This window comes from Somniosus microcephalus, chromosome 20 (genome assembly GCF_052327205.1).
Source record: "Somniosus microcephalus isolate GS21.2 chromosome 20, FLI_Smic_1.0, whole genome shotgun sequence".
NCBI lineage: Eukaryota > Metazoa > Chordata > Chondrichthyes > Squaliformes > Somniosidae > Somniosus > Somniosus microcephalus.
In genome coordinates this window covers 692,147-709,368 of record NC_141006.1, presented here as the reverse complement: position 1 = coordinate 709,368, position 17,222 = coordinate 692,147, and positions in this window count along the sequence as shown.

Here is a 17,222-nt window from a genome sequence, read left to right as displayed (position 1 = left end):
TTTTCATGACAGGAACGATGGGTGTCACCCACTCGCTCCAGTCTACCTTAGATAACACGCCTGCATTCTCCAGATTCTCCAGCTCTGCCTCGACGGCTGGGCGAATTGCATATGGTACCGGTCTTGCTTTGAAAAACTTGGGAATTGCATTCTCCTCTATTTTTATCGAGGTGGTTACGCCTTTAAGAGTGCCCAGTTCTTGTTGAAATACCTCTTTGGCGTCAGCTAAGATTGTTGACAATCGTCCAGGAGTGACGTCGTCACCCTTTTTACCAGCCACCGTCAGTGCCTGGATGGAGTGCCAGTCTAAACTTATCTTTCTGATCCATTCACGTCCCAATAACGGTGGTCCACCATCTTGCAGAATGTAGAGATACAATTTCCTATTTTCTTGCCGTTGTATTCGACAGGCACCCTTATTTTTCCTCTGAGGTATACTTTCTGCCCCGTATACATCCTCAAGACAATGGATGTCTCTCTCAAGGGTATGTGTGAGAATAGCCGCTCGTAGTCTCATCGATTCATGACGATTAGAGCTGATCCTGTATCCAATTCCATTTTGACTTGGGACCCTGCTATCGTGAGGGTGACCCAAATGGTTCGGTGATCCTCTTTTGCGATTATGTTGTGAAGTTTGAGACAGCTTAGTCTCTTGTTCCCGGATTCACTATTGCTCATCTGGTCTTCGGAACTACTGTCCGTCATCTTTTGTACTTTCCTGTACGGTTCCTTAGTAGCCTTTTTGTTGTCATTGGTCTTCTTCCCAGACCTACAAACTCGTGCAATGTGTCCCATCTTTCCGCATTGCCTGCATATTTTGTCCTTGGACCAGCAATCCTTCTGGTCATGGTTTGTTCTGCCGCAGCGATAACATTTTGCAAATCCCCGTGTCATTTCGTGGGTGCCGCATTCCTGTGGCTTTTGTTGTATTTCCGCAGCTCCCCTTGCTGCTGCTTCGTACGATACTGCCACGCTGAAAGCCTTATCTAGCGTCAGCTCTTTCTCTGAGAGTAACCTCTTCTGGGTTCCTTCACTCAGGAGTCCACAGACACATTTGTCCCGTAAGGTATCTGCCAATCCTGCTCCGAACTGGCAGTGCTTTGATAGCTTGCGTAATTCCGTAAGGTAATCAGCATTGCTCTCATTTTTATGCTGATTTCTCCTGTGGAATTTAAATCTTTCTGCTATCAGCAGCGGTGTAGGATTTAGGTGTTCCTGTAGGATAGCAACAATTTCGTTAAAACTCTTCGCCTTCGGTTTGGCTGGAGTAATCAGGTCCCGCAATAGGCCGTACGTTCTTGCGCCCATTAAATTTAGCAATACCGATGCCTTTTTCTCATCGGCTATTTCGTTTGCCTCGCAATATACCTCGACTCTTTCCACATACGTGGTCCAGTCTTCTATTGCATTATCGAAGGCAGTGATATCGCCAGTCTTTGGCATCTTGAAAATCTAAGATGGTGCCTCCCGCGCTTTTCCTTCTTCCCCGCCGAGTTAAGATGGCGCTTTCCGCCGCTGCCGCTGCTGCCAACGCTGTTGCTGGCAATTATATTTATTTTACTATCCTGTAATGGTGACGCCCTATGGTCTTCGCGCCTCCCCGATCGCTGCTGCCAACGCCGCTCTCCGCGGTATTTTTATCTTCCTATCATGCTTCAATATTTACCCCGTTAATTGAAGAACCGTTCCCGTCGTGGAGCGGACCCTCTGGGACACTTCCCTCCCTCTTGTTAGGTCCGAACGCTGCCCGGCTTCGAAGCACCGGCCGCGCCCTGTGTGCTCCACCCTCTCTCTCTCTCTTTGCTTCCCGACTCACTGCCCAGCCCCGTTGCAGAGCCACCTGATCGAGCTCTAGCCCGCCGCAGCCCAGGAAGGATCAGTGCACTACCTGCCACCAGCCCGATTAGCTGGGAAACCACAGACTGGAGAACAAAGCCTGGCTCTCGACAGTCTCTCCTGCAACTTTTCAATTCGATGATTTGGAGGGCGGTTGCCAACGGTCGACGCCCGTTTCTCGAGTTTCTTTGGATTATTTTTTTTTTCTCTTTCTTCTGGCTCCGACCTTCGAGAACATCGTCTGAGGTGCTGCCGAGTTGCAGTTAAGTTCGTTTCTTACTCGCTGCCAGTATTATGTCCGTGTATAATTGAGACACGGACTGCAGGAGTTGATTATAACAAGTCTTTACTGAATGGAGACAACCTGGAAACTGAAACTACAGAAGCCTGCTAGGGCCTTTTATACAGGGGTGGTCACTGCCGGTACTGCAGTCTGAGACCAGTTATTCCCTTAAAGGTACATACACAACAGAGTTAGGGGTAGTGTTAGGGTTAGGGTTAGTAATAGGGTTAGGGTTCAGGGTTCGGGGTAGGGTTAGGGGTATGGTTTGGGTTAGGGTTCAGGGTAGGGTTAGGGTTAAGGTTAGGGTTAGGGATAGGGTTAGGGTTAGGGGTAGGGGTATAGTTAGGGTTCAGCATAGGGCTAGGGATAGGGTTAGGGATAGGGTTAGGGGTAGCGTTAGGGTTCAGCATAGGGTTAGGGGTAGGGTTAGGGTTCAGCATAGGGTCAGGGATAGGTTTAGGGTTCAGGGTTCGGGGTAGGGTTAGGGATAGGGTTAGGGTTCAGGGTTTGGTTAGGGTTAAGGTTAGGGTTAGGGTTCAGCATAGGGTTAGGGGTAGGGTTAGGGTTAGGGTTCGGGGTAGGGTTAGGGTTAGGGTTAGGCGTAGGGATATGGGTATGGTTAGGATTAGCGATAGGGTTAGGGTTATGGGTCAGGGTTAAGGTTAGGATTAGGGGTACGGTTAGGGTTAGGGGTATGGTTAGGGTCAGGGTTAGGGTTAGGATTAAGGTTAGGGGTTAGGGTTAGGGGTTGATGTTAGGGTTAGGGTTAGGGTTAGGGTTAGGTTTAGTGTTAATGGTAAGGGTTATGGTTAGGGTTTGTGTTAGGGGTAAGGGTAGGGTTAGGTGTAGGGGTTAAGGCTAGGGTTAGGGTTTGGAATTAGGGATAAGGGTAGGGTTAGGTTTAGGGGTAAGTGTAACATTAGGTTTAAGGTTAAGGTTAGGGTTAGGGTTAGGGTTAGGTTTCGTTTAAGTGTTAGGGTTAGGGTTAGGGTGAGGGTGAGGGTGAGGGTTAGGGTTAGGGTTAGGGTTAGTGTTAATGGTAAGGTTTAGGGTTTGGTTAGGGTAAGGGTAGTGTTAGGATTAGGTGCAGGGGTTAAGGTTAGGGTTAGGGTTAGGGATAAGGGTAGGGTTAGGTTTAGGGGTTAGGGTTAGGGTTAGGGTTAGGGTTAGGGTTAGGGTTAGGGTTAGGGGTTAGGGTTAGGGTTAGGGTTAGGGTAGGGTGAGGGTCATGGTTATGGTTAGGTTTAGCAGTAAGCTTACATAGAAACATAGAAGATAGGAGCAGGAGTAGGCCATTCGGCAGCTCCAGCCCACTCCGCCATTTAATGAGATCATGGCTGATCATCTAAATTCAGTACCCTGTCCCTGCTTTCTCCCCATATCCCTTGATCCCTTTAGCCTCAAGAAATATATCCAACTCCTTCTTGAATATATATAATGAATTGGCTCAACTGCCCTGTGTGGCAGAAAATTCCACAGGTTCACCACTCTCTGGGTGAAGAAATCCCTCCTCATCTCAGTCCTAAATGGCTTACCCCATATCCTTAGACTGTGACCCCTGGTTCTGGACTCCTCCGCCATCGGGAACATCCTTCCTGCATCTAGTCTGTCTAGTCCTGTTAGAATTTTATACGTTTCAATGAGATCCCCCCTCTTCTAAACTCTAGCGAATATAAGCCCAATCGACCCAACAATCTCTCCTCATACGTCATTCCTACCATCCCAGGTATCAGTCTGGTGAATCTTCACTGCACTCTCTCCATGGCAAGGACATCCTTCCTCAGATAAGACGACCAAAAATGCACACAATACTCAAGGTGTGGTCTCACCAAGGCCCTGTACAACTGCAGCAAGACTTCCTTGCTCCTGTACTCAAATCCTCTCGCTATGAAGGCCAACATACCATTTGCGTTCTTAACCGCCTGCTGCACCTGCATGCTTACCCTCAGTGACTGGTGCACAAGGACACCCAGGTCTCATTGCATTTCCCCTTTTCCCAATCTATTGTCGTTCAGATAATAATCTGCCTTCCTGTTTTTGACACCGAAGTGGATAACCTCGCATTTATCCACATTATACTGCATCTGCCATGCATCTGCCCAATCACCCAACCTGTCCAAATCATACTGGAATGTCTCTGCATCCTCCTCACAGCACACACGCCCACCCAGCTTTGCGACGTCTGCAAACTTGGAGATATTACATCTAGTTCCCTCATAGCTGGGGTCGTAGCACCGAGCCCTGCGGTACCCCACCAGTCACTGCCTGCCACTCGGAAAAAGACCCATTTATTCCAACTCTTTGCTTCCTGTCTACCAACCAGCTCTCTATCCAAGTCAATACCTTGCCCCCAATCCCATGTGCCGTAACTTTACACGCTAATCTCTTATGCGGGACCTTATCAAAAGCCTTCTGAAAGTCCAAATACACCACATCCATTGGTTCTCCCTTATCTATTATACCAGTTACATCCACAAAAAATTCATGTCAATTAGTCAAGGACGATTTACCTTTTGTAAATCCAGGTTCACTTTGTCCGATCCTGTCACTGTTTTCCAAGTGCTCTGCTATTACATCTTTTATAATGGACTCTAGCATTTTCCCCACTACCGATGTCAGGCTTACCGGTCTATAATTCCCCGTTTTCTCTCTACCACCCTTCTTAAATAGTGGGGTTACATTAGCTATCCTCCAATCCATGGGAACTGCTCCAGAGTCTATAGAATTTTGGAAGATGACAAGCAATGCATCTAGTATTTCTAGGGCCACTTCCTTAAGTACCCTAGGATGTAGATTGATGTAAGCCCCCAAAGTGTGGACTAAGTGATATACAAAGTCGACGACACTGGCTTGTTGTAAGAAAGACAGACCCAATAATTGAAGTAAAAATGGTTTATTCAGGCCTGGGGAGCTGTGGCTCTTGCGTCCCAACACAAGGCTCCGACTCCACCGAACCTCTTGAGGTTTACACAGTTATACACATATTCCAAGACCTCCTACTCCAGAGGTCCAATCGATTTAAAAGTCTATACATTAATCACTAACTAGGTGTGTCTAACTTCTACAAGGTAACCTATAACATAAGTTTCACTTTTCACTGCAGGGGCCTGTGGACCCTCTGATTTCTTGGAAATGAGTCATCAGGTCATGTGATTTCTGAGAAACGAGTCATTCTCTCTCTTGACCACTACTAAGTTTCATTTAAGTTTCATCTCTCTAAACGGGTATGGTCATTTCTGCAATTAAACATAGGATAATTAGTACATTTCATCTTTACACATTTTGCTGCGCAATTGCGTTCTACTAAACGTGCCCTGTTACGCTCATTTTTGAATCTTACTTCATAGATTATCAGGAACTGGGGATTTATCGGCCTTCAATCCCGCCCATTTCCCTAACAATACTGATTTCATTGAATTCCTCCCTCTCATCAGACCCTATGTTCCCCGACATCTCTGGGTGGTTATTTGTGTCCTCCTTTGTGAAGACAGAACCAAAGTATGTATTTAATTGGTCTGCCCTTTCTTTGTTCCCCATTATAAATTCCCCTGATTCTGATTGCAAGGGACCTACGCTTGACTTCACCAATCTTTTTCTCTTCACATATATCTATATATAAGCTTTTACAGTCAGTTTTTATGTTCCCTGCAACCCATGATAACTGCTGTGCCCTTATTGCATGCGTCTCTAATTTCCTGTTTAATGCCATCCCCAACCTCAGCATTACTGTTTGGGGGTCTGTATATAACTCCCACTAACGTTTTCAGCCCCTCGGTATTTCTCAGCTCTGCCCATACAGATTCCACATCATCAGAGCTAATATCCTTCCTTACTATTGTGTTAATCTCCTCTTTAACCAGCAATGCTACCCCACCTTCTTTTCCCTTTTTCCTGTCCTTCCTGAATATTGAATACCCCTGGATGTTGAATTCCCAGTCTTGGTCACCCTGGAGCTATGTCTCCGTAATCCCAATTATATCATATCCTTTTACATCTATTTGCACAGCTAATTCATCCACCTTATTACGAATGCTCCTCGCATTAAGACACAAAGGCCTAGAAATTCACTGGCGCCCCATTTGGGGTGCCAGTCTTGCCAGGGCACCAGAAGTACTGCCCCGGAAGGAGTCGCGAATGCCGGCCGGAAATTCAGTTTAATCGCCCCAGATGGAAGTGCAGCGCTACTTGAGGCACCCCGCATCCCTCTTGGGGCGCTGCAACTGAAAATCGCAGTGCAACGTGCCACTGTGCCACACGCTGTGGCACGACGTGCTGTGATACTGCAGGCCTTCCTCCCCTTCTTAAAGGGGAAGGGCCTGCTGCAGCGCGATCAGCGATCGCGAGTGCCGGCAAAAGAGCCCGGCACCGAGGAGAAGTGCCGGGCTCTTGGGACACAGTCGGCACAACACAGGCGGGGGGGGGGTGGTGCTGAGGAGGCCGGGGATGGTGGCGCGAAGAGGTGCTGGCAGGAGGCCAGCAAAAAAAATGGCCGCCCCGCACCTCCGCGCCTCTACCGCCGCAGGTAGGTCCCCTGAAACGGTCGCAAATTGCGGCTGGCGTTAAAGCAGGGGGCACTACCAAATTTCGCGATCGGGGCAGTAGCGGGGCACTGCGCACACCGATGACGTCATTGGTGGCGGTGCAGCGCTAACAGCTAGCGCTGCCATTAGCGTCCCGCTAAATTTAGTGGGAGGTGTGGCCAGTGGCGCAAAACCCACTATGTGCCCTCTTTGGGCGCTAACAGGTGGCGCAGCCCACTGAATTTCTAGGCCAAAGCCTTCAGGATTGAGTTTTTAACAATCTTAGTCATTTTGGAATTCTTATTTACTGTGGCCCTGTTTGATTTAAACCCTTGATTTCTCTGCCTTCCACTTTTGCTTTTCTCCTTCCTGTCCTTTGTTTCTATCCTTGCTTCCCTTTTCTCTGTCTCCTTCCACAGGTTCCCAACACCCTGCCATTTTAGTTTAAACCCTCCCCAACAGCACTAGCAAACACTCCCCCTAGGACATCGGTTCTGGTCCCGCCCAGGTGCAAACCGTCCAGTTTGTACTGGTCCCACCTCCCCCAGAACCAGTTCAAATGTCCCAGGAATTTGAATCCCTCCCCCTTGCACCATTCCTCTAGCCACGTATTCATCTGAAATATCCTTCTATTTCTACTCTGACTAGCACGTGGCACTGCGGCCGCAGAAATGCCTATCTATTCCCCTTACAAAAGAATCCCCTATCACTGTAGCTCTCCCACTCTTTTTCCTCCTGTCCTGTGCAGCAGGGCCACCCATGGTGCCAGGGAGTTGGCTGCTGCTGCCTTCCTCCGATAAGCAATCTCCCTCAACAATATCAAAAGTGGTATATCTGTTTGAAAGGGGGATGGCCACAGGGGACCCCTGCACTACCTGCCTGCGCCTACTACTCTGCCTGGTGGTCACCCATTCCCTTCCTGCCTGTGCAGCCTTTACCTGCGGTATGACCAACTCCCTAAACATGCTATCCACGATGTCCTCAGCATCGCGAATGTATCCATTCGCAGCTCCAGCGCCGCAATGTGGTCCGTCAGTAGCTGCAGCTGGATACACTTCCCGCACACATGGTCGTCAGGGACACAGGAAGTGTCCCTGATTTCCCACATAGCGCAGGAGGAGCATGCCACTGGGCCGAGCTGTCCTGCCATGACTTAACCTTTAATTAATTTAAATTAATTTAAATCAAATCAATACCACTAATTACACTACAATTAAATGATATACTCATTCTTGTAAGAAAGACAGACCCAATAATTGAAGTAAAAATGGTTTATTCAGGCCTGGGGAGCTGTGGCTCTTGCGTCCCAACACAAGGCTCCGACTCCACCGAACCTCTTGAGGTTTACACAGTTATACACATATTCCAAGACCTCCTACTCCAGAGGTCCAATCGATTTAAAAGTCTATACATTAATCACTAACTAGGTGTGTCTAACTTCTACAAGGTAACCTATAACATAAGTTTCACTTTTCACTGCAGGGGCCTGTGGACCCTCTGATTTCTTGGAAATGAGTCATCAGGTCATGTGATTTCTGAGAAACGAGTCATTCTCTCTCTTGACCACTACTAAGTTTCATTTAAGTTTCATCTCTCTAAACGGGTATGGTCATTTCTGCAATTAAACATAGGATAATTAGTACATTTCATCTTTACACATTTTGCTGCGCAATTGCGTTCTACTAAACGTGCCCTGTTACGCTCATTTTTGAATCTTACTTCATAGATTATCAGGAACTGGGGATTTATCGGCCTTCAATCCCGCCCATTTCCCTAACAATACTGATTTCATTGAATTCCTCCCTCTCATCAGACCCTATGTTCCCCGACATCTCTGGGTGGTTATTTGTGTCCTCCTTTGTGAAGACAGAACCAAAGTATGTATTTAATTGGTCTGCCCTTTCTTTGTTCCCCATTATAAATTCCCCTGATTCTGATTGCAAGGGACCTACGCTTGACTTCACCAATCTTTTTCTCTTCACATATATCTATATATAAGCTTTTACAGTCAGTTTTTATGTTCCCTGCAACCCATGATAACTGCTGTGCCCTTATTGCATGCGTCTCTAATTTCCTGTTTAATGCCATCCCCAACCTCAGCATTACTGTTTGGGGGTCTGTATATAACTCCCACTAACGTTTTCAGCCCCTCGGTATTTCTCAGCTCTGCCCATACAGATTCCACATCATCAGAGCTAATATCCTTCCTTACTATTGTGTTAATCTCCTCTTTAACCAGCAATGCTACCCCACCTTCTTTTCCCTTTTTCCTGTCCTTCCTGAATATTGAATACCCCTGGATGTTGAATTCCCAGTCTTGGTCACCCTGGAGCTATGTCTCCGTAATCCCAATTATATCATATCCTTTTACATCTATTTGCACAGCTAATTCATCCACCTTATTACGAATGCTCCTCGCATTAAGACACAAAGGCCTAGAAATTCACTGGCGCCCCATTTGGGGTGCCAGTCTTGCCAGGGCACCAGAAGTACTGCCCCGGAAGGAGTCGCGAACGCCGGCCGGAAATTCAGTTTAATCGCCCCAGATGGAAGTGCAGCGCTACTTGAGGCACCCCGCATCCCTCTTGGGGCGCTGCAACTGAAAATCGCAGTGCAACGTGCCACTGTGCCACACGCTGTGGCACGACGTGCTGTGATACTGCAGGCCTTCCTCCCCTTCTTAAAGGGGAAGGGCCTGCTGCAGCGCGATCAGCGATCGCGAGTGCCGGCAAAAGAGCCCGGCACCGAGGAGAAGTGCCGGGCTCTTGGGACACAGTCGGCACAACACAGGCGGGGGGGGGTGGTGCTGAGGAGGCCGGGGATGGTGGCGCGAAGAGGTGCTGGCAGGAGGCCAGCAAAAAAAATGGCCGCCCCGCACCTCCGCGCCTCTACCGCCGCAGGTAGGTCCCCTGAAACGGTCGCAAATTGCGGCTGGCGTTAAAGCAGGGGGCACTACCAAATTTCGCGATCGGGGCAGTAGCGGGGCACTGCGCACACCGATGACGTCATTGGTGGCGGTGCAGCGCTAACAGCTAGCGCCGCCATTAGCGTCCCGCTAAATTTAGTGGGAGGTGTGGCCAGTGGCGCAAAACCCACTATGTGCCCTCTTTGGGCGCTAACAGGTGGCGCAGCCCACTGAATTTCTAGGCCAAAGCCTTCAGGATTGAGTTTTTAACAATCTTAGTCATTTTGGAATTCTTATTTACTGTGGCCCTGTTTGATTTAAACCCTTGATTTCTCTGCCTTCCACTTTTGCTTTTCTCCTTCCTGTCCTTTGTTTCTATCCTTGCTTCCCTTTTCTCTGTCTCCTTCCACAGGTTCCCAACACCCTGCCATTTTAGTTTAAACCCTCCCCAACAGCACTAGCAAACACTCCCCCTAGGACATCGGTTCTGGTCCCGCCCAGGTGCAAACCGTCCAGTTTGTACTGGTCCCACCTCCCCCAGAACCAGTTCAAATGTCCCAGGAATTTGAATCCCTCCCCCTTGCACCATTCCTCTAGCCACGTATTCATCTGAAATATCCTTCTATTTCTACTCTGACTAGCACGTGGCACTGCGGCCGCAGAAATGCCTATCTATTCCCCTTACAAAAGAATCCCCTATCACTGTAGCTCTCCCACTCTTTTTCCTCCTGTCCTGTGCAGCAGGGCCACCCATGGTGCCAGGGAGTTGGCTGCTGCTGCCTTCCTCCGATAAGCAATCTCCCTCAACAATATCAAAAGTGGTATATCTGTTTGAAAGGGGGATGGCCACAGGGGACCCCTGCACTACCTGCCTGCGCCTACTACTCTGCCTGGTGGTCACCCATTCCCTTCCTGCCTGTGCAGCCTTTACCTGCGGTATGACCAACTCCCTAAACATGCTATCCACGATGTCCTCAGCATCGCGAATGTATCCATTCGCAGCTCCAGCGCCGCAATGTGGTCCGTCAGTAGCTGCAGCTGGATACACTTCCCGCACACATGGTCGTCAGGGACACAGGAAGTGTCCCTGATTTCCCACATAGCGCAGGAGGAGCATGCCACTGGGCCGAGCTGTCCTGCCATGACTTAACCTTTAATTAATTTAAATTAATTTAAATCAAATCAATACCACTAATTACACTACAATTAAATGATATACTCATTCTTGTAAGAAAGACAGACCCAATAATTGAAGTAAAAATGGTTTATTCAGGCCTGGGGAGCTGTGGCTCTTGCGTCCCAACACAAGGCTCCGACTCCACCGAACCTCTTGAGGTTTACACAGTTATACACATATTCCAAGACCTCCTACTCCAGAGGTCCAATCGATTTAAAAGTCTATACATTAATCACTAACTAGGTGTGTCTAACTTCTACAAGGTAACCTATAACATAAGTTTCACTTTTCACTGCAGGGGCCTGTGGACCCTCTGATTTCTTGGAAATGAGTCATCAGGTCATGTGATTTCTGAGAAACGAGTCATTCTCTCTCTTGACCACTACTAAGTTTCATTTAAGTTTCATCTCTCTAAACGGGTATGGTCATTTCTGCAATTAAACATAGGATAATTAGTACATTTCATCTTTACACATTTTGCTGCGCAATTGCGTTCTACTAAACGTGCCCTGTTACGCTCATTTTTGAATCTTACTTCATAGATTATCAGGAACTGGGGATTTATCGGCCTTCAATCCCGCCCATTTCCCTAACAATACTGATTTCATTGAATTCCTCCCTCTCATCAGACCCTATGTTCCCCGACATCTCTGGGTGGTTATTTGTGTCCTCCTTTGTGAAGACAGAACCAAAGTATGTATTTAATTGGTCTGCCCTTTCTTTGTTCCCCATTATAAATTCCCCTGATTCTGATTGCAAGGGACCTACGCTTGACTTCACCAATCTTTTTCTCTTCACATATATCTATATATAAGCTTTTACAGTCAGTTTTTATGTTCCCTGCAACCCATGATAACTGCTGTGCCCTTATTGCATGCGTCTCTAATTTCCTGTTTAATGCCATCCCCAACCTCAGCATTACTGTTTGGGGGTCTGTATATAACTCCCACTAACGTTTTCAGCCCCTCGGTATTTCTCAGCTCTGCCCATACAGATTCCACATCATCAGAGCTAATATCCTTCCTTACTATTGTGTTAATCTCCTCTTTAACCAGCAATGCTACCCCACCTTCTTTTCCCTTTTTCCTGTCCTTCCTGAATATTGAATACCCCTGGATGTTGAATTCCCAGTCTTGGTCACCCTGGAGCTATGTCTCCGTAATCCCAATTATATCATATCCTTTTACATCTATTTGCACAGCTAATTCATCCACCTTATTACGAATGCTCCTCGCATTAAGACACAAAGGCCTAGAAATTCACTGGCGCCCCATTTGGGGTGCCAGTCTTGCCAGGGCACCAGAAGTACTGCCCCGGAAGGAGTCGCGAACGCCGGCCGGAAATTCAGTTTAATCGCCCCAGATGGAAGTGCAGCGCTACTTGAGGCACCCCGCATCCCTCTTGGGGCGCTGCAACTGAAAATCGCAGTGCAACGTGCCACTGTGCCACACGCTGTGGCACGACGTGCTGTGATACTGCAGGCCTTCCTCCCCTTCTTAAAGGGGAAGGGCCTGCTGCAGCGCGATCAGCGATCGCGAGTGCCGGCAAAAGAGCCCGGCACCGAGGAGAAGTGCCGGGCTCTTGGGACACAGTCGGCACAACACAGGCGGGGGGGGGTGGTGCTGAGGAGGCCGGGGATGGTGGCGCGAAGAGGTGCTGGCAGGAGGCCAGCAAAAAAAATGGCCGCCCCGCACCTCCGCGCCTCTACCGCCGCAGGTAGGTCCCCTGAAACGGTCGCAAATTGCGGCTGGCGTTAAAGCAGGGGGCACTACCAAATTTCGCGATCGGGGCAGTAGCGGGGCACTGCGCACACCGATGACGTCATTGGTGGCGGTGCAGCGCTAACAGCTAGCGCCGCCATTAGCGTCCCGCTAAATTTAGTGGGAGGTGTGGCCAGTGGCGCAAAACCCACTATGTGCCCTCTTTGGGCGCTAACAGGTGGCGCAGCCCACTGAATTTCTAGGCCAAAGCCTTCAGGATTGAGTTTTTAACAATCTTAGTCATTTTGGAATTCTTATTTACTGTGGCCCTGTTTGATTTAAACCCTTGATTTCTCTGCCTTCCACTTTTGCTTTTCTCCTTCCTGTCCTTTGTTTCTATCCTTGCTTCCCTTTTCTCTGTCTCCTTCCACAGGTTCCCAACACCCTGCCATTTTAGTTTAAACCCTCCCCAACAGCACTAGCAAACACTCCCCCTAGGACATCGGTTCTGGTCCCGCCCAGGTGCAAACCGTCCAGTTTGTACTGGTCCCACCTCCCCCAGAACCAGTTCAAATGTCCCAGGAATTTGAATCCCTCCCCCTTGCACCATTCCTCTAGCCACGTATTCATCTGAAATATCCTTCTATTTCTACTCTGACTAGCACGTGGCACTGCGGCCGCAGAAATGCCTATCTATTCCCCTTACAAAAGAATCCCCTATCACTGTAGCTCTCCCACTCTTTTTCCTCCTGTCCTGTGCAGCAGGGCCACCCATGGTGCCAGGGAGTTGGCTGCTGCTGCCTTCCTCCGATAAGCAATCTCCCTCAACAATATCAAAAGTGGTATATCTGTTTGAAAGGGGGATGGCCACAGGGGACCCCTGCACTACCTGCCTGCGCCTACTACTCTGCCTGGTGGTCACCCATTCCCTTCCTGCCTGTGCAGCCTTTACCTGCGGTATGACCAACTCCCTAAACATGCTATCCACGATGTCCTCAGCATCGCGAATGTATCCATTCGCAGCTCCAGCGCCGCAATGTGGTCCGTCAGTAGCTGCAGCTGGATACACTTCCCGCACACATGGTCGTCAGGGACACAGGAAGTGTCCCTGATTTCCCACATAGCGCAGGAGGAGCATGCCACTGGGCCGAGCTGTCCTGCCATGACTTAACCTTTAATTAATTTAAATTAATTTAAATCAAATCAATACCACTAATTACACTACAATTAAATGATATACTCAAGGGCCCTTGGTTACTAGCACTCCCTGATACACATCAGAGACCTTAGAAACTATAACCACAAAAATTAAGACCTTCTAAATTTTATAAACTTATAATCTTAACTGTCAAACTATAGAGGAGTATAAATACTCACTTGGCCATACTCACCCAATCAGCTGCTTCCTCTTGCCAGCGTCACTTTTTGAATCATGACGTGGCTCCGGAATGCTGCCGCTGGTCTGGGAGATTGGTAAGCCTCTGTAAAAAAGCTGGCGAAAATGAGTTTAAGTACTCACTGTACCGCTGCTCTCTCCACTCCCGACACTGGCCTCTGAAAGAAAGCCTGGGAAAGTGAGTTTAAATACTCACTGAACCTCCGCTCTCACTGCTCCAGACACCAGCCTATGAAAGAAAGCCCGCAAAAGTGAGTTTAAATACTCACTGAACCTCAGCTCTCACCGCTCCTGACAATGGCTTGTCCCTAACCAGTGTTAGGTTAAGGGTTAGGGTTAGGGTTAAGATTAGCGTTAGGTTTAGTTTTAGGATTAGGTTTAGGGTTAGTTTTAGGGTTAGGATTAGGTTTAGTGTTAGGGTTAGGGGTAGGGTTAGCGGTTATTGTTAGGGTTAGATTTGGGGTAAGAGTAAGGTTAGGGTTAGGGTTAGGGTTAGGGTTAGGGCTAAGGGTTAGGGTTAGGGTTAAGAGTAGGGTTTGGGGCAGTTAGGGTTAGGGTTAGGGGTAAGAGTTAGGGTTAGGGGTAAGAGTTAGGGTTAGGGGTAAGAGTAGGGTTAGTCGGCAGTCAAGGTTAGGGTTAGGTGTCGTGTTAGGTTTAGGGTTAAGAGTCGGGTTATTGTTAATGCTCGGGTTAGATTAGGGATAGTGGTTAGGGTTAGGGTTAGAGTTAGTGGTTGGATTAGTATCAGCCAGTGTTAGAGAGCAATGAGGAGAGAGTTTGGGTTAGGATTAGGGTTAGTGGTTGGGTTAGGGTTAGATTAGGGATAGTGGTTAGGGTTAGGGTTAGGGCTGTTGGTTGGATTAGCATCAGCCGTGGTTAGGGTTAGGGTTAGGGTTAGGGTTAGCGATAGAGGTTCGGCTTAGGGTTAGCGTTAGGGTTAGGGTTAGGGTTAAGGTTAGAGGTTGAATTAATGTCAGCCGGGGTTAGGGTTAGGGTTAGGGTTAGGGTTAGGGGTTGGATTAACGTCAGCCGGGGTTAGGGTTAGGGTTAGGGTTAGGGGTTGGGTTAGATTTAGGGTTAGGGTTAGGGGTTGGGTTAGGGTTAGGGTTAGGGTTAGGGGTTGGATTAACGTCAGCTGGGGTTAGGGTTAGGGTTAGATTTAGGGTTTGGTTAGGGTTAGGGTTAATGGTTGGATTAGCATCAGCCAGGGTTAGAGAGCAATGAGGAGTGGATTCGACCAGTAGGAAGTAGAAAATATAAGATGAGAAAGAAAGGAAAATACAAAAATGAGAAAGGTGAAGAAGAGGGAAAAAACAATTAGAAAAGGAGGGAGATAAAGTGAGGAAAAATAAAATATAAAAGCTAGAGCTGGTGTTAATCTTTTACAAAAACATACCAAATATAACACCATCTTTTTACATATTAGTGTTAATGGAGAAACAAAATGCTGCAGATTAATTCTTCCCTGAGGTCAATGGAACAGACTGTGGCTGATTGGAGGCCAAGATCTGGGTGGCACTTTCACAATGAGGCCTGTGTGGGAGGAAGGGGAGCGGAGGCCATGTGACCCAGGCCGATCCTGTAGGGCCCTGAATTCAAAAGGACGTTGAACCCAAGGTCTCTTCCTCCTCCCATGTTCACCCCTTCCCTGCCTTCTCCCCATTTTAGATGCCATCCTATTACAGATGTTAAAACATGAGGACATTCACCATATTTCCCACTCCATAAACAAACCCAACAATGTGGGATTTTAAACATCTTTTGGTGTTACATTTCATACTTAATGTACAGATTGCAGACTTGAGAAATATTTCCCTGTACAAACCTGTTTCTTGTGCCAATTATAACATTGTATTTGCCTAATGGTTGTACAATGTTTTCATTTCACAATTTCATCTCATCTACTCGTAAACAAGGAACCTTGAGTGAGTGTGACTGAGTGATCTATTGGTCTGTACAATATGTGATCAACAGTGATGTCTATGGCCTGTTTTCCTCTATTTTCTTGAGGAAGGTTTTCAACCAGTGTCACTTTGGAAAATGGTGTCCATCTGGACATTGTGTTCTGCCCCAGGGCAGGCCCATTTGGACATTATTTTCAGCCACTGCGTGGGTTCATCTGGACATTGTGTTCTGCCCCAGGGCAGGCCCATCTGGTCATTGTATTCTGCCCCCAGGGTAGGTCCATCTGAACATTATAATCTGCCCCAGAGCAGGTCCATTTGGACATTGTGTTCTGCCCCAGGGCAGGTCAATCTGGACATTGTGTTCTGCCCCCAGGGTAGATCCATCTGAACATTGTATTCTGCCCCAGGGCAGGTCCATTTGGATATTATGTTCTGTCCCAGGGCCGGTCCATTTGGACATTGTGTTCTGCTCCACAGCAGGTCCATTTGGACATTGTGTTCTGCCCCCAGGGCTGGTCCATTTGGACATTGTGTTCTGCTCCAGGGCAGGTCCATTTGGACATTGTGTTCTGCCCCCAGGGCTGGTCCATTTGGACATTGTGTTCTGCTCCAGGGCAGGTCCATTTGGACATTGTGTTCTGCCCCCAGGGCTGGTCCATTTGGACATTGTGTTCTGCTCCAGGGCAGGTCCATTTGGACATTGTGTTCTACCCCAGGGCAGGTCCATTTGGAGATTGTGTTCTGCCCCCAGGGCAGGTCCATTTGGACATTGTATTCTGCCCCAGGGCAGGTCCATTTGGACATTATATTCAGCCATTGCGGGGGTTCATCTGGACATTGTGTTCTGCCCCAGGGTAGATCCATCTGGACATTGTGTTCTGCCACTGCGTGGGTTCATTTGGACATTGTGTTCTGCCCCCAGGGCTGGTCCATTTGTACATTATGTTCTGCCCCAGGGCAGGTCCATTTGGACATTATGTTCTGCCTCAGGTCAAGTCCATTTGGTCATTGTGTTCTGCCTCAGGGCAAGTCCATTTGGTCATTGTGTTCTGCCTCAGGGCAAGTCCATTTGGTCATTGTGTTCTGCCTCAGGGCAGGTCAATCTGGACATTGTGTTCTGCCTCAGGGCATTTCCTAACTCAAATATCACACACGGGATTCTTGAACCACTTACTAGGGAAGAGCAGCTGAGATGGTTTCCTCACGATTTCGATCTTTTCTGAGGTAGGCTGTAACCACGGCTAAAGAAGTCATCCTACCCATTATGATGGGGGGTCATCGGCACCCATCGGACGCAAGTACCCCCACTGGACATTTAGCCAGCATTCAGAACCAGTGCCTTGTTCCACTGACTGGGGCTGTCTGGAGTGGTGCCCAAACCCACCCTTCTGACCCAGGCGGGAATATTGCTACAGAACTAGTAGTCACTCCGTCCAGATGTAAGTACCCCACTGGATGTCAGCCCAGTATTAAGAGACCATATTCTAGTTTCCACTTA